This window comes from Schistocerca nitens, chromosome 6, assembly GCF_023898315.1.
Source record: "Schistocerca nitens isolate TAMUIC-IGC-003100 chromosome 6, iqSchNite1.1, whole genome shotgun sequence".
Lineage (NCBI taxonomy): Eukaryota > Metazoa > Arthropoda > Insecta > Orthoptera > Acrididae > Schistocerca > Schistocerca nitens.
Genome location: NC_064619.1, coordinates 172,709,438 through 172,734,648, shown reverse-complemented (window position 1 = coordinate 172,734,648; position 25,211 = coordinate 172,709,438). Strand labels below are relative to the sequence as shown.

Genomic DNA, 25,211 nt, shown 5'->3' with positions numbered 1-25,211 from the left:
AATGAATGGCGCGTTGTTTTTCTTATTCTATGGTGCATACCATTATGTTGCGCTATGTAATAGCAATATTATTAAGTGAACCCCTAATTAGCACTGGCGTCCCATGTACGTATCTACTCTAATATGTAATTTTACTGCATATTGAGGAAATTCTTGAAGAACTAACTTCTGAAATGATTGACGAAAATCCCATCAGGGGTACTCGCTTTACAGTTATCCACTGCAATGTCACCCGGCTGCGAAATTAGATTTCATCTCTGAACTCAAAGTAGTAACAGGATCGTGTAGAAATAATACGCTGATCATCTCATTAATCTCTTCTATATTTGAGTACAGTCTTTTCGATCATCTTAATAGTACTTAGTAGTAGTATTTCTACCCAGAATTTTATTGAAATGAAGCTATCTGCTTGATTGAATACGCTAAGAACAACATTATTAAATTGATGTGTACAGGAAACAACTATTGTTGTTGTTGTGGTCTTCAGTCCTGAGACTGGTTTGATGCAGCTCTCCATGCTACTCTATCCTGTGCAAGCTTCTTCATCTCCCAGTAACTACTGCGACCTACATCCTTCTGAATCTGCTTAGTGTATTCATCTCTCGGTCTCACTCTAAGATTTTTACCCTTCACGCTGCCCTCCAATACTAAACTGGTGATCCCTTGATGCCTCATAACATGTCCTACCAACCGATCCCTTCTTCTGGTCAAGTTGTGCCACAAACTTCTCTTCTCCCCAATTCCATTCAATACCTCCTCATTAGTTATGTGATCTACCCATCTAATCTTCAACATTCTACTGTTGCACCACATTTCAAAAGCTTCTATTCTCTTCTTGTCCAAACTATTTATCATCCATGTTTCACTTCCATACATGGCTACACTCCATACACATACTTTCAGAAACGACTTCCTGACACTTAAATCTATACTCGATGTTAACAAATTTCTCTTCTTCAGAAACGCTTTCCTTGCCCTTGACAGTCTACATTTTATATCCTCTCTACTTCGACCATCATCAGTTATTTTGCTCCCCAAATATCAAAACTCCTTTACTACTTTAAGTGTCTCATTTCCTAATCTAATTCCCTCAGCGTCACCCGACTTAATTTGACTACATTCCATTATCCTAGTTTTGCTTTTGTTGATGTTCATCTTATATCCTCCTTTCAAGACAATATCCATTCCGTTCAACTACTCTTCCAAGTCCTTTACTGTCTGTGACAGAATTACAATGTCATCGCGAACCTCAAAGATTTTATTTCTTCTCCATGGATTTTAATACCTACTCCAGATTTTTCTTTTGTTTCCTTCACTGCTTGCTCAATATACAGATTGAATAACATCGGGAAGAGGCTACAACCCTGTCTCATTCCCTTCCCAACCACTGCTTCCCTTTCGTGTCCCTCGACTTTTATAACTGTCATCTGGTTTCTGTACAGATTGTAAATAGCCTTTCGCTCCCTGTATTTTATCCCTGCTATCTTTAGAATTTGAAAGAGAGTATTCCAGTCAGCATTATCAAAAGCTATTCTCTATGTCTACAAATGCTAGAAACGTAGGTTTGCCTTTCCTTAGTCTTTCTTCTAAGATATGTCGTAAGGTCAGTATTGCCTCACGTGTTCCGATATTTGTACGGAAACCAAACTGATCTTACCAAGTCAGATTCTTCCAGTTTGTCCATTGGTCTGTAAAGAATTTGCGTTAGTATTTTGCAGCTGTGACTTATTAAACTGATAGTTCGGTAATTTTCACATCTGTCAACACCTGCTTTCTTTGGTATTGGAATTATTATATTCTTCTTCAAGTCCGAGGGTATATCGCCTGTCTCATAAATCTTGCTCACCAGATGGAAGAGTTTTGTCAGGACTGGCTCTCCCAAGGCCGTCAGTAGTTCTAATGGAATGTTGTCTACTCCCAGGGTCTTGTTTCGACTGAGGTCTTTCATTGCTCTGTCAAAGTCTTCACGCAGTGTCATGTCTCCCATTTCATCTTCATCTACATCCTCTTCCATTTCCATAATATTGTCATCAAGTACATCGCCCTTGTATAGACCCTCTATATAGTCCTTCCACCTTTCTGCTTTCCCTTCTTTGCTTAGAACTGGGTTTCCATCTGAGCTGTTGATATTCATACAAGTTGTTCTCTTTTCTCCAAAGGTCTCTTTAATTTTCCTGTAGGCAGTATCTATCTTACCCCTAGTGAGATAAGCCTCTCCATCCTTACGTTTGTCCTCTAGACATCCCTGCTTAACCATTTTGCACTTCCTGTCGATGTCATTTTTGAGACGTTTGTATTCCTTTTTGCCTGCTTCATTTACTGCATATTTATATTTTCTCCTTTCATCAATTCAGTTCAATATTTCTTCTGTTACCCAAGGATTTCTACTAGCCCTTGTCTTTTTACCTATTTTATCCTCTGGTGCCTTCACTACTTCATCTCTCAAAGCTCCCCATTCTTCTTCTAGTGTATTTCTTTCCACCATTCCTGTCAGTTGTTCCCTTATGCTCTCCCTGAAACTCTGTACAACCTCTGGTTTAGTCAGTTTATCCAGGTCCCATCTTCTTAAAATTCCACCTTTTTGCAGTTTCTTCAGTTTTAATCTCCAGTTCATAACCAATAGATTTCGGTCAGAGTCCACATCTGCCCCTGGAAATGTCTTACAATTTAAAACCTGGTTCCTAAATCTCTGTCTTACCATTATATAAGCTATCTGAAACCTGTCAGTGTCTCCAGGCCTCTTCCATGTATACAACCTTCTTCTACGATTATTGAACCAAGAACCAAGACAACCTTGAACAACTGTATGAAATTCGTAACTAACATGATACAATGCCGTTTGAAAACAGTACTTTATTCACAATCGAGTTGAAGTCAGTAAGCGCTTTGAGATAGGCCGAATCTGTTTTTTTGCAAGTCCCACCACGTAGACGCAACAAACAGTGTAAGTGTAAACTACGAAATAGCAAAGAGTAAATAGACATAAATTTAGATAGTACCGTTTAATACATGTCGTTGTGAAAATATATTAATGACAATTACAAACATGAAATAGACTGCGTTTGTTAAAATTCCATCACACCGTTTCATTTTAAATACATACCACAGAAAACTGCAGTAAGAAAAAACTGCTGTATAAAAAAATGAAATTTAAATTATAGCGCCTGAATTTGGTATCCAGTATCTTTGAAAGAAGCGAATGTTTAATGTCAGAGATCTGCTTATTCGGTCAGTTGTAGCACTCAGAAGTAGCGCAAGGACTGGTACTTCAGATTAACGATAGACTATCACAGTTATTTCATTTTATTTACATAAATTCAAATCATTGTAACAGGAATTAATATACTTAATCAAATAAGTAAATCGGTAGGAATTATTAACAAAATCTTGTAAAATTAGTTACGATTTCTGTGGAAACAGATTGAGTTCAGGATTTATTTCAAAAGCTTGCATATTGACGAATACACACTGCTGTACTCAATGGCAAGCACGCAGTAAATCTAATTCCATGTGCGTTAAAAGCTCTATTAATTTTGTCATTATCCGAGCAAATTTACCATTCCTAGTACCAATATGCAATATTAAAAAACATATGACGGCTCTAATTTTAAACAGATAGAAGAGTAATCATACTTTACATCGACTGCGACGAACAGTCTATTTCATACTAATTTCGTTTTCTGTGTGGAATGCAATTACGGTACTACGTTACGTATTTAGTTCTGTCACGTCCCCGAATCGTATCACAGTTTTACGAAATAGCCTTCAAGCAAATCATTGACGTTTTTACGACTTTATTATGTTTATTTCAACGTAAAATTGTTCATAATTTTATTTATTATAGTTTTGCATGAGATTCAGGTCGATCGTTTACATTCATTCCGGTCACTGTATTTAAAATCAGATCGTTGATTTAACTAAAAAGAGCTTCGCTGTATTGAGTTGATCATGTCTAAGGAGACAGAAGGATTAAATGGTGGAAGGAATTTGTTCCTGCTTATGTTACAAAAGTCATTCGTAAAACTGGGTTTTCTTTGAATGACTCAATCTTTGCACTTGCAGACGGAAATTACATTCATTGTTTTCAATAACACTTATTTACGTCACACGTGAAGCGTAAGTTACTTGAAATCCTGGCAGAATAAAGGTGACTCCTTATACCGGAAGCCTTCTGCCGCCAATGCTGATTATTAATCAGAATTTAAGCAGCAGGGGGATTGGAACGCGGGGCCGAAGACGTTTTGATTATAAATAAAATACGCAACCGCTAGACCACTTGTGCAAGGCTGTAAATGAATACATATATTAAATGTGAGATCACGAATACTGTTTTCATTATGTTAGCTGTGAGAAATAAATGCAGAAAGTTTGTGTTATTGGACCTGTGACTGTTTATAGGGAACTCTTTCTCTTTTCATAACATTTTGCAGACACACACTGTTTTATCTGTTCGCTTCTTCAGCTATTTCTACTTCTTTTGGAACCCAGATTATCTCTTTCATTACAAAATTATTTTGTTGATACAAACAAAAGCTCACATGCACTCTGCTGATCACACGCACTGTGCACGATGGAAATTTTGACGCATGGCACCTGAAACCCCACAGGGAAGCACTGTTTGACACAAAGACCTTACGCCATCAAGTAACTTGCACCTGAAATATTTTCTCGTTGATACGGCGCTTGGATCAAGTCTAGTGACATGCAACCGAATACGGAGAACAAAATGTCACTGAGAAAATGAGTTTTGTGCAAAAATAGAACACACATCAGATATTTTCACTCCTCATATCATTATACACAATGTTTGGTTGCATTTACGAGGTACATTTAATAAATCAAGAGACAAACAGACGTATAAACGAAACAGTCTGCGGGTGGAGTTTTGTACTTTCGTGATTTTACGTTGGCATAGCTGGGATGAGTTGAGAAAAGCTGAAGGATAAAAATTATTTTGTTTATTATATCTGTATTACATTTAATGATGGTGTGTCCGCTTGAAGTTTGTATATCAGTTGAGAAAGGTAGAGTGATCCGTTTTTTGCTGTCTGAAAGTGAAACACCGGCTAAAATATTTTCTCGAATCATTTTACAGTATGGTGAACGTAGTATGAACTTCGGAACTTTTATAAGTGGGTAGAACAGTTCAGAAACGGTTGAACCTCTTGACTGACGAGCAGATGGCCAGCCAGCTGAAGGGTCAACTCCTTCACTTGAAACCGGCGTTGACGACGTCATTCGTGCAGGTTTATGTGATACGACTGAATATATAGAAAAAACATTTGCAGAAAGTGTTTGCACAGTTCATAACATTATCAGTAAAAAGCTCAAGTGCCGCAATGCAAGTGCAAGTTGGGTCCCGAAAGATTTAACAAAACAACACGAGACACTAAGACTTTGAAAAACCGCTATGAAAGGGAAAGAGACATATTTGTAAACAAGATTTTAATATATGTTGGAATTTGCGTCCACTCAAAAGAGGAAAGACCGTTGAGCCTGATGGGATAGGCCTACCAGTCCGATTTTACACAGAGTACGAGAAGGAACTTGGCCCCCTTCTTGCACCGGTGTACCGTAGGTCTCTAGAAGAGCGTAGCATTCCAAAGGATTGGAAAAGGGCACAGGTCATCCCCGTTTTCAAGAAGGGACGTCAAACAGATGTGCAGAACTATAGACTTATATCTCTAGCGTCGATCAGTTGTAGAATTTTAGAACACGTATTATGTTCGAGTATAATAACTTTCCTGAAGACGAGAAATCTACTCTGTAGGAATCAGTATGGGTTTCGAAAAAGACGGTCGTGTGAAACCCAGCTCGCGCTATTCGTCCACGAGACTCAGAGGGCCATAGACACGGGTTCCCAAGTAGATGATGTGTTTCTTGACTTCCGCAAGGCGTTTGATACATTTCCCCACAGTCGTTTAATGAAAAAGTAAGAGCATATGGACTATCAGACCAATTTTGTGGTTGGATTGAAGAGTTCCTAGACAACAGAACGCAGCATATTCTCAATGGAGAGAAGTCTTTCGAAGTAAGAGTGATTTCAGGTGTGCCGCGGGGGAGTGTCGTAGGACCGTTGCTATTCACAATATATATAAATAACCTTGTGGATAACATCGGAAGTTCACTGAGGCTTTTTGCGGATGATGCTGTAGTATATCGAGAGGTTGTAACAATGGAAAATTGTACCGAAATGCAGGAGGATCTGCAACGAATTGACGCACGGTGCAGGGAATGGCAATTCAATCTCAAAATTGACAAGGTAATGTGCAACGAATACATATAAAGAGAAATCTTTTATCATTTAGCTACAATATAGCTGGTCAGCAACTGGAAGCAGTTAATTCCATAGATTATCTGGGAGTAGGTGTTAGGAGTGATTTAAAATGGAATAACCATATAAAATTAATCGTCGGTAAAACAAGTGCCAGACTGAGATTCATTGGAAGAATCGTAAGGAAATGCAGTCCGAAAACAAAGGAAGTAGGTTACAGCACACTTGTTCGCCCACTGCTTGAATACTGCTCACCGATGTGGGATCCGTATCAGATAGGGTTGATAGAAGACATAGAGGAGATCCAACGGAGAGCAGCGCGCTTCGTTACATGATCATTTAGTAATCGCGAAAGCGTAACGGACAGATAAACTCCAGTGGAAGACTATGCAAGAGAGACGCTCACTAGCTCGGTGCGGGCTTTTGTTGAAGTTTCGAGGACATACCTTCACCGAGGAGTCAAGCAGTATATTGCTCCCTCCTACGTGTACCTCGTGATGAGACCATGAGGATAAAATCAGAGAGATTAGAGCGCACACAGAGGCGTACCGACAATCTTTCTTTCCACGAACAATACGAGACTGGAATAGAAGGGAGAACCGATAGAGATACTCAAGGTACCCTACGCCACACACCGTCAGGTAGCTTGCGGAGTATTGATTTATATGTAGATGTAGAGATATTACGTGAAAACAAGTTCAGCACCAACTAGGAGGTTAAAGAAATTGTGGAAAAGGGGGCTCAAGCAATAACACAAAGACTTCTTTGCGTTAATTATGAAGAAACTAGTTCATTGTTGGCAGAAGGTTATTAATATTGGCGAGAGTTATGCTGAGAAGTAGTAAAAGTCACTCCTTGTAAAAATACACAGTTCTTTTCTGCAATAGTTTATCGCTTTAATTATTGAATGTTACTCACGAAATGTCAATTTCAGATTCCACTAGAAAATAGCTACTCTATGAAAGTAGAACCAGCTTTGGAGAAACTTTCCTTAATCTTTTTAGCAAATATAGTGGCTTTTCATCAATTCTGTAGAAGGTAGAAGAGTTGCAGCTTTCTCTAATGTGCCCGTTCGTTTGATGTTTCCAGACTATGTTATTAATTTCTTTGTGGTTCTCTTGTTATATATTATTACCTCTCTTATTTGAAAGGTGTCGCCGTAGTGCTTTTGTGCTGATTGTTTGTACACTGACGGAAAAAAATTGCAGCACAAAAAAAATTAATGTGGAGTAATGAAATTTCGGGAATGCAATTGTCCAGGTAACATATTTACGTGATTAACTTTCCAAGACCACAGGTTACATTAGCGCGGGATAAGTCACTGCAGATGTGAAATGCTGGTACATCAATAACCAGTGTAACCGCCAGAGTGCTGAATGCAAGCATGCAAAGATGCATCCAGTGTGTCGTACAGGCACCGGACGTCAATTTGTTCGATGGAGTTCCATTTGTGTTGCATTTGGTCCATGAATACAGGGAAGGTGAACGCCGTTTGTAGATGACGCTGGAATTGTCGTCCAATGATGTCCCATTCCTGCGCGATTGAAGACATATCTGGTGATCGAGCAGAGCCATATTTCATCAGAGAAAACAACAGATCTCCTCCATGCCATCCAATGAGCTCTCGCGTCTCACAACTGAAGTGGCAAATGGTGGTGATTTGGAATACACGCTACAGGGCGTCCGGATCGGAGCTGTCCTTGAAGTAACAGCCACACACCGAACATTGTGGCCTTCACTGTCGGTAGTGCTACGTGCCCGTCCGGAGTCCCGTCTTCTTTCGACCGTACGTTTTCGTGACCACCGCTGCCAACAGTCATGTACAGTGGCTACATTCCTGCCAAGTCCTTCTGCAGTATCAGAGAAGCAACATCGTAGCCCTATTTCACGACCTCGTTCAAAATCAGTAAGGTGTTAATAACGGCGTCTTTCTCGCCTTAAAGGCATTCTTGACTAACATCAACTATACCAATCAGGTTCCTTTCAAAGTATGCAGACACAATAGCGTCTTTTTTAGAAATCATATACAACCGTTCACTTGACGAAAGGTCTGTTCTTAATGACTCGAAAGTAGCACAGATCACACCAATATACAAGAAAGGAAATAGGAGTAACACAGTGAGTTACAGACCAATATCATTGACCTCAATTTGCAGTAGGATTTCGTAGCATAAACTGTACTCCAACATTATGAATCACCTTGAAGAAAATGACTTATCGATACATAACCAACACGGATTCAGAAAATATCGTTCCTATGGTTCTGATGCGTCAAGTGGCTCTGAGCACTATGGGACTTAACTTCTGAGGTCATCAGTCCCATGGAACTTAGAACTACTTAAACCTAACTAACCTAAGGACAACACACACATCCATGCCCGAGGCAGGATTCGAAACTGCGACAGTAGCGGTCGCGCGGTTCCAGACTGTAGCGCCTAGAACCGCTCGGCCACTCCGGACGGCTTTATTCCTATGAAGTAGTGAGTGATGTCGACAAGGGATCTCTGATCGATTCCATATTCCTAGATTTAAGGCTTTTGATACCGTTCCTCACAAGCGACTCTTAATCAAACGGCGTGCATATGGAGCATCGTCTCAAAAAAAAAAAAAAAAAAAAATGGCTCAAATGGCTCTGAGCACTATGCGACTTAACTTCTGAGGTCATTAGTCCCCTGGAACTTAGAACTAATTAAACCTAACCAACCTAAGGACATCACACACATCCATGCCCGAGGCAGGATTCGAACCTGCGACCGTAGCGGTCACGCGGTTCCAGACTGAAGCGCCTTAACCGCACGGCCACACCAGCCGGCAGCATCGTCTCAGTTGTGTGACTGAACTCGTGATTTCCTCTCAGAGAGGTCACAGTTCGTAGTGCTAGAAGGTAAATCATCGAGTAGAACAGAAGTGGTATCTGGCGTTCCGCTAGGTAGTCTCATAGTCCCTCTGCTGTTCCTGATTTACATAAATGATCTAGGTGATAATCTGAGCAGCCCCCTTAGATTTTTTGCAGATGACGCTGTAATTTACCGTCTAGTAAAATCATCAGACGATGAATTCCAATTACGAAATGATCTAGAGAGAATTTCTGTATGGTGTGAAAAGTGACAATTGGCACTAAACAAAGAAAAGTGTGAGGTCATCCACATGAGTACTAAAAGAAATCCGATAATTTTTGGGTATCGATAAAAAGGGCTGTCAATTCGACTAAATACCTAGGAATTTAAATTACGAGCAACTTAAATTGGAAAGACCACATAGATAATATTGTGGGGAAGTCGAAACAAAGACTGCTCTTTGTTGGCAGAACAGTTAGAAGATGCGAAAAACCCTCTAAAGAGACAGCCTACATTACACTTGTCCGTCCTCTACTGGAATATTGCTGCGCGGTATGGGATCCTTACCAGGTAAGATTGACGGAGGACATCGAAAAAGTGCAAATAAGGGCAGCTTATCGCGTTATCGCGTGATAGGTGCGATTGTGTCACTGATTTGATACGCGAGTTGGGGTGGCAGTCACTGAAACAAAGGCGATTTTCTTTGCGGCGATTCTGTTTACGAAATTTCAATCACCAAATTTCTCTTTCGAATGAAAAAATATTTTGTTTACACCCACCTAGGTAGGGAGAAATGATCATCATAATAAAATAAGAGAAATCAGAGCTCGAACGGAAAGACTTAGGTATTCCTTTTTCCCTTCGAAAGTGGAATGGTAAAGAAGTAGTATGAAAATTGTTCGATGAAACTTCTGCCAGGCACTTAAGTGTGAATTGCAGAGTAACCATGTAGATGTAGATGTAGAACTCACGCCCACTCTCAAAGCTCATGAAAGTTACAGTGGGTATTTAAAGTAAACCTACTTTGCATCCTCAAAGTACCACTATTAGCGGCACGTTTATGCGACTGCCTACCATCTTTCGTCCATGTCGAACCACTCCTTCTTGGTGTTGCGATTTTTTTCCGACAGAGTGTAGTTCTTCTTTTGGGCCACCTCCATGCAGTGACTTCACTGTTATGGAAGATGAAAGTTCGTTAGGCTAGACGCCAGAGAGATACGACGCCTTGTGATCCGGTTCCTGTCACGTCCAGCGGTTCATCTGGAGATGGCGCTGGTGAAATGCCCGGTGCAGGCTGAGACTCGTCATTGCGGAGAGTGCTGGCGCCAGCAGAAGCCTGTAGCTACGGCAGCGCCACTCGAGGCCGCGGCGCGAGATGGCGCCGTCAGCGGCAGGCGGCAGCACGCATCTCCTCGAGTGGCCCCGGCCCCTGCCATAGCCGCAGCCGCAGCCGTCTGCGGCTTCCCCACGCCGTCCAAACTGCGCCTTTCTCCCACACCAGAGTTCTACTGAGGAATGTCTACCTAACGTCATTCGAGCAGCCACACGCCACCCCAATATGTACACTAATGGCCATTAAAATTGCTACACCACGAAGATGACGTGTTACAGAAGCGAAATTTAACCGACAGGCAGAAGATGCTGTGATATGCAAATGATTAGCTTTTCAGAGCATTCACACAAGGTTGGAGCCGTTGGTGACTCCTACAACTGCTGACATGAGGAAATCTTCCAAACGATTTCTCAAATGGTTCAAATGGCTCTGAGCACTATGCGACTCAACTTCTGAGGTCATCAGTCGCCTAGAACTTAGAACTAATTAAACCTAACTAACCTAAGGACATCACACACATCCATGCCCGAGGCAGGATTCGAACCTGCGACCGTAGCGGTCACGCGGTTCCAGACTGAAGCGCCTTTAACCGCACGGCCACACCGGCCGGCAACGATTTCTCATACACAAACAGCAGTTCACCGGCGTTGCCTGGTGAAACGTTGTTGTGATGCCTCGTGTAAGGAGGAGAAATACGTACCACCACGTTTCCGACTTTGATAAAGGTCGGATTGTACCCCATTTCGATTGCGGTTTGTCGTATCGTGACATTGCTGCTCGTGTTAGTCGAGATCCAATGATTGTTAGCAGAATATGGAATCGGTGGGTTCAGGGGGGGGTAATACGGAACGCCGTGCTGGATCCCAACGGCCTCGTATCACTAGCAGTCGAGATGACAGGCATCTTATCCGCATGGCTGTAACGGATCGTGCAGCCACGTCTCGATCCCTGAGTCAACAGATGGGGACGTTTGCAAGACAACAACCATCTGCACAAAGAATTCGACGACGTTTGCAGCAACAGGGACTATCAGCTCGGAGACCATGGCTGCGGGTACCTTTGACGCTGCACCACAGACAGGAGCGCCTGTGATAGTGTACTCAGTGACGAACTTGGGTGCACGAATGGCAAAACGTCATTTTTTCGGATGAATCCAGGTTCTGTTTACAACATCATGATGGTCCCATCCGTGTTTGGCGACATCGCGGTGAACGCACATTGAAAGCATGTATTCGTCATCGCCATACTGGCGTATCACCCGGCGTGATGGTAGGGGGTGCCATTGGTTACACGTCTCGGTCACCTCTTGTTCGCATTGATGACCCTTTGAACAGTGGACGTTACATTTCAGATGTGTTACGACCCGTGGCTCTACCCTTCATTCGATCCCTGCGAAACCCTACATTTCAGCAGGATAATGCACGACCGCATGTTGCAGGTCCTGTACGGCCCTTTCTGGATACAGAAAATGTTCGACTGCTGCCCTGGCCAGCACATTCTCCAGATCTCTCAACAACTGAAAACGTCTGGTCAATTGTGGCCGAGCAACTGGTTCGTCACAATACACCAGTCACTGCTCTTGATGAACTGTGGTACCGTGTTGAAACTGCATGGACAGCTGTACCTGTACACGCCAAGCAAGCTCTGTTTGACTCAATGCCCAGGCGTATCAAGGCCGTTATTACGGCCAGATATGATTGTTATGGGTACTGATTTCTCAGGATCTATGCACCCAAATTGCGTGAAAATGTAATCACACGTCAGTTCTGGTATAATATATTTGTCCAATGAATACCCGTTTATCATCTGCATTTCTTCTTGGTGTAGCAATTTTAGTGGCCAGTAGTGTATCACCAAAAACCTTGCTCCGATTAGCAAGTAACGAAAACTTTGAATTTTTTAATGCTGAGAAATTAGAACGAGCGACCTGTTTTAATAGTCAAAAACTTTCTAAAAGCCAAGGTCGCATAAACATTTCCTCATTTACTAACAACCGGTTTCGAAAGACTTTGTTGTCATCTTCAGGTCTTCCAAATATTATGTTATAAAACGTGTTCATTTTGAGTTGGACTTCATTCCAAGTTGTCATTAGATAAACTGTACTGCATAATATGAAGGTTCGTCGTGAATAAAACATTTGCCCGCATCTCGTGGTCGTGCGGTAGCGTTCTCGCTTCCCACGCCCGGGTTGCCGGGTTCGATTCCCGGCGGGGTCAGGGATTTTCTCTGCCTCGTGATGGCTGGGTGTTGTGTGCTGTCCTTAGGTTAGTTAGGTTTAAGTAGTTCTAAGTTCTAGGGGACTTATGACCACAGCAGTTGAGTCCCATAGTGCTCAGAGCCATTTGAATAAAACATTTAAAATCAAGCAGCACTTTGGGCACTTGGCCATGTCCATATACGTAGTGCTGACAGATGATCGTTACGTCATAAAAAGCACAGTATATAATAAGATATATAACACCGCATATGCTAACGATAGCTGGACATGTTCTAATCACTGAAAATCCACATTAGACGGCGTGTCATTTCAGTTGTCCCTTATAGGACGTCTAATGTGGCCTTAGACGGCCTATAAGGGACAACTGAAATGATACGCCGTCTAATGTGGATTTTCCGTGACTGGAACAAGTCCAGCTGAGTTAACACATGTGCTACTGTGTATTTTATTGTATACTATGTTCTTTATGACGTGACGATCATCTGTGAGCGCTACGTACACTGCTCAGCCACAACATTATGACCATCTACCTAACAGCCGATATATCCACCTTTGGCACGGGTAACAGCGGCGACGCGTCATGGCATGCGGGCAGTGAGGCCTTGGTAGGTCGCTGAAGGGAGTTGGCGTCACATCTACACACGTGAGTCATCTAATTCCCTTAAATTCAGAGCAGGGGGGGGGGGGATGAGCTCTGACGGCAGGTCCAGTCACATCGCAGATGTGTGCGATCAGGCTGAGATCTGGCGAGTTTGGGGCAGGGGGGGCACTTGTCACTGTGGTCCTCGAAACACTATCCTCGTGACACAGCTCATTATCTTGTTGAAAAATGTCACTGCCGTCGGGAAACATGATCATCATGGAGTACGTGGCTCACAACCAGTGTACGATACTCCTTGGCCTTGCACGAGCTCCTCTGGGCCCAAGTATACTTACGGGAATGTCCGCCAGAGCGTAATGGACCCGCCGCCTGTTTGTCTCCGTCCCCCAGTGCAGGTATCAAGGAGCTGCTCCCCTGGAAGACAACAGATTCGCGCCCTCCCATCGGCACGATGAAGAAGGTGTCGGGATTCTTCAGACCATGCATCGCTCGGCCACAGCGCCAACGTCCAGTGCCGATGGTCACGTGTTCATTTCAGTCGTAGTTGGCAATGTCATCGTGTTAACATTGGCACATGCGCGGATTGTCTGCTGCGGAGGCCCGTCGTTGGGAGTGTTTGGTGCATTGTGCGATTAGGGGCACTTGTACTCAACACGGCATTAAAGTCTAATGTTAGTTCCACCACAGTTCGCCGCCTGCCCACCTACGACGTCTGCCATCTATAATGGGGGATGGACGTCCAACCCTACGACTCTGGATGTAGCTTCACCTTGGTTTCGCCACGCGTTCAAGACACTCACCATATGCAATCGAAATGATCAAGCCGAGACTTCAGACCATCACAATCCGCCCTCAGCAACACTCAAATAGATCTCGCGCCTTCCCCACTCTACACACGGACAGCACCCTCACTGATACTACATGCACAGTGTGTGTGTGTGTGTGTGTGTGTGTGTGTGTGTGTGTATAAGTAGCAGTCATCCCGCGTCGGGTGACACTACTATCGTGTGGGAGGGTTTATATCGACAGTAGGTCGGTGGCCATAATGTTCTGGCTGATTAGTCTATATAGACAGGGTGATGCGCACGAGGTACTTCTTCATTTTAAATGTTTTATTTCTGATAAATCATTATATTATGTGCTACATGTCTCTATATCACAACTTGGCGTGACGTCCACCTAAAACTGAACACATTTCATAACATAAAATTTTGAAGACCTGAGGATGACACCAAAGTTTGTCGAAAACGGTTGTTTGTAAGTAAAGAAATACTTATGCGATCTCCGCTTAAGAAATTTTTTTTTCTATCGTTTGTGGCCACGTTTCCCTCAGTTGTGATTTCTAATGTTTTCTCACATGGATCCGTGGCGTGCTTTCATATGTTCAGATGAGTTGTTGACTCCACTTCTTCTGAACGATATTCTGATGAACGTCCCCGTCGTCTCCTCCACGTACTGGAACTGCACTATAACGCGTACAAGCGCATTGGACTGTGATCAGATTGTGTCGCTACTGTGCCACCGTTATTTGTAGCCGAGTTCGACTCCAGGTGTATGCTAAGCTTTTTAATGCCCATTTGTTTTTCGGAGTCTTCACTGTTATTCTGACAGTCTCAAGCTCTCTTTCCGTTTTTCAACTGTACTGCCTGAGACGCCTGCAGTGATTTTAACACTACCAGTGTCAGTTTCCAAGCTATTGTAAAATGGAAAGCTTTCTCCCGTTTTATTACCTTTTTTCGGTGCCTTTCTTTCGAGAGACTCACGCATCACGATCTACGGTTTCGGTCCCAACTACAAGTCCGAAGACAGCAGCGTTAGATAAGTGCGAGAACCGTCCCACAACCAGCTTAACTGTTCAAGCCTCCAAGTTGCTGGAGTAAATAATTTACAGAAGAATGGGAAAGAAGGCTGAGAATCTGCCAAATGGCCATCATGGCTTTAGGAAAGCAAGACTTCAGAGTAAGCAAGACACTTTCGTAGGATTTTTCGACCTATAAAATCTGTTAGACAATACGAAATGATGCAAACTGTTCGAAGTTCTGAACGAAATAGGTGTGAGGGATAGAGAAATACGGGTAATATACGAGGGTGAGTCAACACTTAAGGTACAAAAACCAGAATATCACAAATCGCTTCAGATTTCGGGCCTCTGTGTATGTAGATGGTGACAACATATGTCGCGTGGAAGGTAGCCAAAGCACAACATTCCGCTGCCAATGCTTGAAATGGTCTGAAGTCAGACCAAGATTTGCTGTAAGTGTATAACCGACTAGAGCAACATGATTTTTGTGAGCCGAGGGACTGTCCGCAGAGCACGTGCATACCGAAATTCGTCCCATATATCGTTAGAAAGCTGTTTTCAATGGCATGCAGGAATTCAGAAAAGGACAAGAAAAACGACTCGTTTGCATTTTTCAACCAGACTCTGCCTAGCCGATTTTCTAACCACACATTCGCGATTTGTGGCGAACTTGTATTTTGGATTTTGACTCCTACTTGCCACGCTACGGAGTACCGTGGCGCGGCTGACCGTGTTTGCAAGACCGCGCTTACTGTTGATAAAATTTTTTGTAAGCTAGTCGTCTGGCTTATTACCTATTCAGTGCTTGTCAGCTCTGTCTCGTTTATTGGTGTTTTGCGTTTATTATAATAGTGTTTAATTCTACGAATGTGTGTGTTGCAGGACAGATAAGGCACTACACTCCTGGAAATTGAAATAAGAACACCGTGAATTCATTGTCCCAGGAAGGGGAAACTTTATTGACACATTCCTGGGGTCAGATACATCACATGATCACACTGACAGAACCACAGGCACATAGACACAGGCAACAGAGCATGCACAATGTCGGCACTAGTACAGTGTATATCCACCTTTCGCAGCAATGCAGGCTGCTATTCTCCCATGGAGACGATCGTAGAGATGCTGGATGTGGCACCAAGGCAGAAGCGACTCTCATCGCTGAAGACGACACGTCTCCATTCGTCCCTCCATTCACGCCTGTCGCGACACCACTGGAGGCGGGCTGCACGATGTTGGGGCGTGAGCGGAAGACGGCCTAACGGTGTGCGGGACCGTAGCCCAGCTTCATGGAGACGGTTGCGAATGGTCCTCGCCGATACCCCAGGAGCAACAGTGTCTCTAATTTGCTGGGAAGTGGCGGTGCGGTCCCCTACGGCACTGCGTAGGATCCTACGGTCTTGGCGTGCATCCGTGCGTCGCTGCGGTCCGGTCCCAGGTCGACGGGCACGTGCACCTTCCGCCGACCACTGGCGACAACATCGATGTACTGTGGAGACCTCACGCCCCACGTGTTGAGCAATTCGGCGGTACGTCCACCCGGCCTCCCGCATGCCCACTATACGCCCTCGCTCAAAGTCCGTCAACTGCACATACGGTTCACGTCCACGCTGTCGCGGCATGCTACCAGTGTTAAAGACTGCGATGGAGCTCCGTATGCCACGGCAAACTGGCTGACACTGACGGCGGCGGTGCACAAATGCTGCGCAGCTAGCGCCATTCGACGGCCAACACCGCGGTTCCTGGTGTGTCCGCTGTGCCGTGCGTGTGATCATTGCTTGTACAGCCCTCTCGCAGTGTCCGGAGCAAGTATGGTGGGTCTGACACACCGGTGTCAATGTGTTCTTTTTTCCATTTCCAGGAGTGTATTTAATACCTTGTTTATCGTATTCAAGGGCGAACCTGAAAAGGAGGTTTCACTGTATGCTTTAATTGGTCTTGTGGCTTTTGTCAGATCATTTTAGGTAATGTAAATTCCTCGTATATCTGTGGAAAAAGTATCAATTTATTAAACTAGAATTATTTGCCATTATCAGTTTGCCGAACAGGCAACCTTTGTAATAATCATATTCTGATTCATTTCCTAGGAGGCCATGCACACCAGGCTTAGCTAATACTTTCTGCGTGTTTGATAAGATACTGCCGTTGTTTGCTTGCTGTAACATCCCTCAGGCTGTTTTCCCTACTTCGGCGTTCTATATTTTAATAGTATATGATATCGGCCAGGAGCCTTTATGTGTGCAGATAGTTCTCCTTATGATTTAATACAGCTGATTCCTTCTAAATCCCGCTTAAGTAACAGTTTATAAGCCTAATAGCGCGCCCACCCACGGAGGTGTTTAGGGGTAAGCTTAAACTCCTCCCGCAAAGGCCATGAAAGCCCTGCGGCACCGACTGGCCGCCTTGTCATCCTCAGCCCAAAGGCGTCATTGGATGCAGATATGGGGGGTCATGTGGTCAGCACGCCGCTCTCCCGGCCGTATCTCAGTTTCGGAGACCGGAGCCGTTACTTCTCAATCAAGTAGCTCCTCAGTGGACCTCACAAGGGCTGATTGCACCCCGCTTGCCAACAGCGCTCGGTAGCCCGGATGGTCACCCATCCCAGTGCTAGCACAGCCCGACAGCGCTTAACTTCGATGATCTGACGGGAACCGGTGTTAACACTGTGGCAAGGCCGTTGGCAGGGCTAAGCTTAAGGCTCCATAAAATAATTTCTTGTAAATCCTAAATCGCCTTCACTCCTGTAAGACTTTTTTTCAGGGCTTCGGCAACTAATTCTGTTATCCTGTATCTATCTTAAATATTAATGGCTCTGAGCACTATAGGACTCAACTTCTGAGGTCAACAGTCCCCTAGAACTTAGAACTACTTAAACCTAACTAACCTAAGGACATCACAAACATCCATGCCCGAGGCAGGATTCGAACCTGCGACCGTAGCGGTTTCACGGTTCCAGACTGTAGCGCCTAGAACCGCACGGCCACTCCGGCCGGCTCTTAAATATTACTGAAGTTTTCTGAGTAGCGAAATTTTGTTCACTTGAGACTGGCCAGACGAACGCGCCAGGAATATTGGACTCGATCGACTCGGACTTATGCCGCAGCCATCAAACGACAATCCACAATCCGACTAAAGTAGGTTCAAATGTTCAAATGTGTGTGAAATCTTATGGGACTTAACTGCTAAGGCCATCAGTCCCTAAGCTTACACACTACTTAACCTAAATTGTCCTAAGGACAAACACACACACACCCATGCCCGAGGGAGGACTCGAACCTCCGCCAGGACCAGCCGCACAGTCCACGACTGCAGCGCCCTAGACCGCTCGGCTAATCTCGTGCGGCCTAAAGTGGGTGCAACCAACTACTACATCAAGTAGAGTGACGAAAATACGTTTGTGTGATACAGACAACGGGCTCATCTGTTTCCACTGTGGACGGCCTGGACACGTTGTGCGCTACTTCAGGGAAAGGAGGCGAGCTTTCGACAACTACTAATCCGACAGACGTGAACCATCACATCAGTCCTATTCACACCAGTCAGCTCCAGAACATTATAGTCGATCTGTGGGACGAAGCCCATTGCCATTCACTGTCCCCCTACAGGGGTACCAGCAGCTCACCTAGCCGCCAACATCAGGAAAACCAAACGAGTCTACTATCTCTGAAGATGAAGCCGCCACGGAGGATAGTCACTGTCAGGAAATCTCACTTATCTCATCGTCGACAGCCAACCTCTCCCCATGCTAGCAGATCAGGGGCTTTTCTGTAATGTCGAATGCCTGTCATCGCCAGATGAATCACATGTTCAAAGATACAAAGGCGATTGTGCTGAAGATCGCAAATTGGAAATATATCTACCCGACAGGAATATGTATTGCAGGAATTAACTATCAACGAAAAAACATAGTCCTTCGAATTTGTCACTTTACCAGAATGTAGTCATATTGTTATTCTCGGATAGAACTTCTCGCAGGTGTCACAGGTGGTCATATACAGTAGAAGATCATAACTCCAGATTACCGAAGGTTGCTCGGGACTGTTGTATCCCGACGAAGACGCTGTTATCCTGCAGTCATCAACGAGACGACTTCTGAACAATTTCTCGATTGCAAAAAGCTACTGACTCTACTTATCAGCGACAATTATTAGCACTGCAGATTGTCAAGGAGAGCTTTGGATGATGTCACGAACAGCCAGTACTCATCTCTAAAAGCATGTGCATAGAGACAGCCGAATCAGTCGTGGAAGGTCAGCCTAGTGCCATCGACAAAGTATTATGCTCCGCTACCAGCACGGACAACGTAATCGAGGAAGATACCGTCGAACTGTCATTACGCTGTGGCGTGACTGAGGAACAACGTCGGTGTTCACCGTTTGCACCAGTTTTGGTTTTCAATATACATTTGTTTCCATAATGAGATTTTCACTCTGCAGCGGAGTGTGCGCTGATATGAAACTTCCTGGCAGATTAAAACTGTGTGCCAGACCGAGACTCGAAATCGGGACCTTTGCCTTTCGCGGGCAAGTTTTTGTCTGTTGGTAAAATGCTCGTAATGTCTTCACTCTGCTTTGATCACATTATGACTTCATTATTCTTCGTACATGTGTAACACTTTCTTTAAATGTGATACATTAATGACTAGTTTTAGGTAAATTATTGACTACATTTTCGTATTTCATTAGTCCAACAGCTCGTCCTCGCCGTGGGAGACGGACAACGGTATGAAGTATAACATTTCCTATAGGGGGAAATATAGTGTGGACTACGTGTGCCCCGAGACCACTACGGCAAATATGAAAGTTCTACAGGAACCACGAAAAGTGACGTCCAACTGGGCCCAGCCGAAGCCACGTTGCCTTAAGTAAGTCAGTAGTGGATAATCGTCAAAAAATGGAACGAGCCTCGTAAAGAGACACTGGTCAGGATCTGAAAGTGAATTACGATTTGAAACAATGAATACTTGGATATGGGTTAGGTGGAGGAAATGATGGATGTGATGGAAAGAAGAAATCTGGATTTGTTGCGGTTGGCAGAAGCAGGACGGAAAGGAGAAGCAAGGGGAGAACTGACAAACGATATCAACTATAGTAGGGTGTCAGTGACACTGCCAGGAGAAATGGAGTGAGAGTAGCAGTGATAGATTAGGAAAAGAAATGGGGAGAATGTGGGATATGGTGACAGATAAAAAATATGACCAGAGGAAAAGATGAATTTAAAGTGTATCCCTCATAGGTAGTTGTTTGTACTTCTGCAAAAAAAAAAAAGAAAGAAAGAGGGAGAAATGTATAAAGAGACGGAGAAAATAATGTTATAGTAATGGAAGATTTAAATGTGCATGTTGAAAGAGAAAGACAAGCAAAGGATTCGGGCAGACGAATTGAGGAAGGTGAAAGACTTCTGGATTTATTACAAAACAATGTTTTGTCGGTCGAGAACTCGTGGTTCAAGAAAAAGGACACCTACAAGATTATCTGTAACAGTAAGGACATGAATATAAAATCGATATATGTATATATCCTCTACGACAGTGAAATGAATAGGAACATTACAGATATCCTGATCCGAGTACTTGATGGAGAAATACATCCATGGTAGAGGCAGGAGACAATTGTGATTTGTTACAACTTTTAAATATAGGAAGATCTTGATAGAACAGTCCTTTATTAAACATTACGCGTTTCCAAATTTCATTACCAGATTAAAGCTGTGGAATAAAGTGTAGAAGTGTTATAGTGTTCCATATACAGAAATTTCTGTTAGTATCGTACTTACATTTAAAAAAACCTGTGCTAATAAGTTCGCCAAAGTGAGCATTTAGACTGACAAGGAAACCTCCCCATCGCACCCCCCTCAGATTTAGTTATAAGTTGGCGCAGTGGATAGACTTTGAAAAACTGAACACAGATCAATCGAGAAAACAGGAAGAAGTTGGGTGGAACTATGTAAAAAATAAGCAAAATATTCAAACTGAGTAGTCCATGTGCAAGATATGCAACATCAAGGAGAGTGTTAGCTGAGCAGCGCCGTGGTCATGTGGTTAGCGTGAGCAGCTGCGGAACGAGAGGTCCTTGGTTCTACTCTTCCCTCGAGTGAAAAGTTCAATTTTTTTATTTTCGCAAAGTTATGATCTGTCCGTTCGTTCATTGACGTCTCTGTTCACTGTAATAAGTTTAGTGTCAGTGTTCTGAGACCGCACGCAATGTCATAGGTCAACCGAGTCCTCCACAGGAAAACACGTCTGATATATTCTACACGACACTGGTGACGGCATGTGCGTCACATGACAGGAATATGTTGTCGACCCACCTGACTTGTACACTTGGCGAATGGGTAAAAAGATTCTTCTACCTTGCCCGATTTAGGATTTCTTGTGGATGTGATAATCACTCCCAAAAAAGTGATAAAAACATAAGAGTTTGTCACATAAACTGCAACAAATGAATTCAACAGTTTCACAGTCGCACAGTTTTCCCTGTGCTCTGTCAAAACATATGTTTTTAACGTTTTCAAATTTTTCCGTTTAGGTGTAGCGTCCCCAAACTACGGCACAGTTACCTCGCATCGGACGGACGGACAGAAAATAAAAATAAAAAATTAAACTCGAGAGAAGACTTGATCCAAGGACCTCTCGTTCCGCAGCTGCTCACGCTAACCACGGGACCACAGCGCTCCTGAGCTCGCATTGTCCCTGATGTTGCTTATCTTGCACATGGACTACTCAGTTTGTATATTTTGCTTATTTTTTTCATAGTTCCACATAAGTTCTTTCTGCTTTCTCGATTGATCTATGTTCAGTCTTTCAAGGCCTATCCACTGTGCCAACTTATAACTATACCTGAGGGGGGTGCGATGGGGAGGTTCCCTTGTGAGTATAATATATATCTCATTTCACATAGGCATATTTGAGAGTGCCATTTTTTATTCGAAGAGAACCAGTAGCACAATGTAAACATAAAACCGATATGGGTCAGAAATAAAATATAAGTTACGTAAGAACAAGTTTACAACCATCACTAAATAAAATGTTACGTAGATGTCACCAGATGTAGTCATATTATAATAGTGGAACATATAATAAATGACATACAACCGAATCATTAAGGTTAGCGTATATTAATGGCATCAACTTGAAATAAAGATGGAGTTATAATTACAATAAGAGAGATTTCTGCAATTTTTTTAAAAAACTTAATGTTATCGGTTTACTACCATCATAAAATGGAATGTTACAAGAATATGAGCAACTGTAGTCAAATTACAGTAGTGGAATAAATAACTGATGACACAGTATTACTATTTAGGTAAGCCTAAAGAGAGATGACCATCGATAGAGTCTCATCTCAGCGACCAGCGGGCATCCCCACACGCCAAGTTTCAAAGTCACTGAATCTTTACAATTCTTTTTGCCCCATCATATCCCAATGGTTAAAATAGTTACGTAATAGCTTTATAAGCACAGAGTTATTTTATTAAAGCGAGCGTCATCCAAATTGCACAGGAAACTAGAAATCTGTGTCGTTTCATATCTGAGAAATAAAAATACGTATAAGGGTGGTGCGCAGGGTCGTTAAAGAAACACAGCATAAGAATGCTGGTCGTAAAAATACACTAACAGACAAGAACTAGAAATGAGTGTCACGCGTTGTGAATGACAGTCTGTTTTAAAGGTGACAGGAATTTCTGCTGTCAATGAGCGTTGTTCAATCTTAAAAAAAAAATGCTTCCTAACGAATACTGTGAGGAAACTTCATGCAAGTGACTTTTGTAGTCGGGTACCTAACAAAACTCCGTTGCTCATGGCCAGGCTTAAGAGGGGCGTCCAATAAGTGAAGCAACCTTTTTTTTCTGAAAGCAGGTGATTTTATTCAGGTTTGCAAAACACATATTATTTCACACTCTTTTGGCTACAAAACCTTATTTTTCACATAATCTCCGTTCAATGCACCGATCTTACGCACCTTTCTCGGGAAGCCTATTTGTCCACATGGTGTCACTCTACTGATCGACATCGAAGCCAGCATCTTGCTGCATCAGTAACCTCCGCAGCATAAAAATACTGCTTCCCGCAAAAAGCATCGTTAATTGGACCAAACAGCTAGCAGTCGGAATGTGCGAGATACGATCTGTAGGGTAGAGGAGGAAGAATTGTCCAATGGAGTTTTGCGAGCTCCTCTCGTGTGCGCAGAGCCGTGTGAGTCCTTGCGCTGATTTTGATCCGTTGATCACCTCGAAGGAGAGTGTCTTACATATTTCAACACTGCAGGAGTCACAGTTGTGTGCACACGGCGGCACGCGATAGATCGAGCAGGTTTAGCGGCCTTGTTGCGATGTTGACAGACGCCTCGCCCAACGACTCAACATGCTTTTGTTCACTATCAAGTCTTCGTAGACATTCCACAAGCGCCTATGAATATCTGTCATGCCCTGGTTTTCCGCCAAAAGAAACTCAATTACAGCTCTCTGTTTGGGATACACCTCCGTTGCAGACGCCATTTTGAAGGCTACGTATAACGCGTGCACCAGTCGAAACTCCGTGGAACTATAGGGGCTGAAGTGGGAATATCCCACGATGTGGCGCAAAAATTGCCGCAGTTTTTCAACCGAAACTGGCCGAGAGAAATTTGTGCTGCGTTACTTATTGAAACGTCCCTCGTGAATCTACACGTCTTCAATTGCCCATACAACACAGAAACCCGGCAGTTGCTGAGTGGCGGCGTGTGGTTCGGACAAGAGGTGATTCTGTGCTGTTTTAGGGGCGTTTTACACATTACGTCTTGTGTTCACGCTTTTAGGTTGCCATGACCGTGGTGAAAGTGCACTTCCCTGCGCCTAGACATTCTTCCGTTCCAGTCAGTCCGATCTCTCTCCTCCCATTTTCACAAAGCTCACATTCCCGTCGTACTTTCCTCTTATTCTCCATATAGTTCTCTGCTCACCAGAGATTTCCACACCTTGTTTATACATACAGTATAATATGCTTCTTCTTCGTCCAAGAAGGTCGTCAAGTAGATCTGTTTGCTATTCATAGTGGTGTTCTTGTAGCTGTCTTACAGCGAAAATTAGATCTACCGTGGACCATCTTGCTCTGAACCCATATTGTTGTTCGCTAATCCTTCCTTCTGTTTTTGTCTGAATTCGTGTTTCCAAAACATTCTCAATGATATTTGCACAATTTCTCATCAGTGTGATTCCTTGATAGTTTCTCCAGTTTTTTCTCCTACCCTTCTTGGAGAACGAGATAACTGTTCCATTCTTCCAATATGCGGTCCTCCTCTCTTTCCATACAATTTTCATCAGTCGATAGAGACATTGTAGTTTCAAATCCCCTGCTGCTCTCACCATTAAAATTTGTACCTTCTCTCCTTTCATCTGTCTCAATGCATCTTCCAGTTCTCCCTACGTTCTTTTCTGTTTCCTATTTATCTTCTGCCTCCTCGTTCCTTCTTCCTCGTGCAGATCTCCATTTGGGTTCAAGAGTTCTTCAAAATACGCCCTCCACATGATTTTGAGTTTCTCCATATTTTCTACCTCTTGGGCCCTTTTAGCCACCATTCAAACATAGTCCGTTGTATCATTCTGCCTCTTACTTTTAGCCATTCTATATTCTTTTTTGAACCTGCAGTATCCTCCTCCACCATCCCAGGCCACTATTCCCCTCACCTTCTTCTCTCCTTTGCCACCACTTTTCTTGCCAATTTCTTTATTGTCTCGTACTTTATTTCGTTTGTTCATTCCACCATTTTGTTTCCTCGCATCTCGTTTTGTTGCTTTTCCCCTTACATACTACTTCAGCTGCATTTACTAATGTACTCTTATATCTACACCATTCCTCTTCCACCTTTTTTCGTTAATCCACTGGGAAATTTTCTTCACTGTCCTGAGGTGTTTTACCATACTCTGTTCCTCTTTCAGCTTGACACATCTATCTTTGTTTTCTTTGCCTCTCTTATCCTCAGCCCCTCTCATGTCTGTCATTAGCCGTCTATGGTCGCTATCCGAGATCCCTGATGCTATTAACTTGATACCTGGCACAACTTCGTAATATAGAAAAGTCCAGATGGCACGGTTATTTATTAAGGGTTACGCTTTTCAAAATTCCATCATTGGACTGAAGCTGTGAAATAAAGTGTACAAGAAAATTAAC

General features: G+C 43.3%; 1 pseudogene; it reads right to left on the bottom strand.

Moving 5' to 3' along the window:
• Positions 1-17,628: 17,628 nt before the first annotated feature.
• LOC126263788 (5S ribosomal RNA) lies at positions 17,629-17,746 on the bottom strand (annotated as a pseudogene).
• Positions 17,747-25,211: the final 7,465 nt, after the last annotated feature.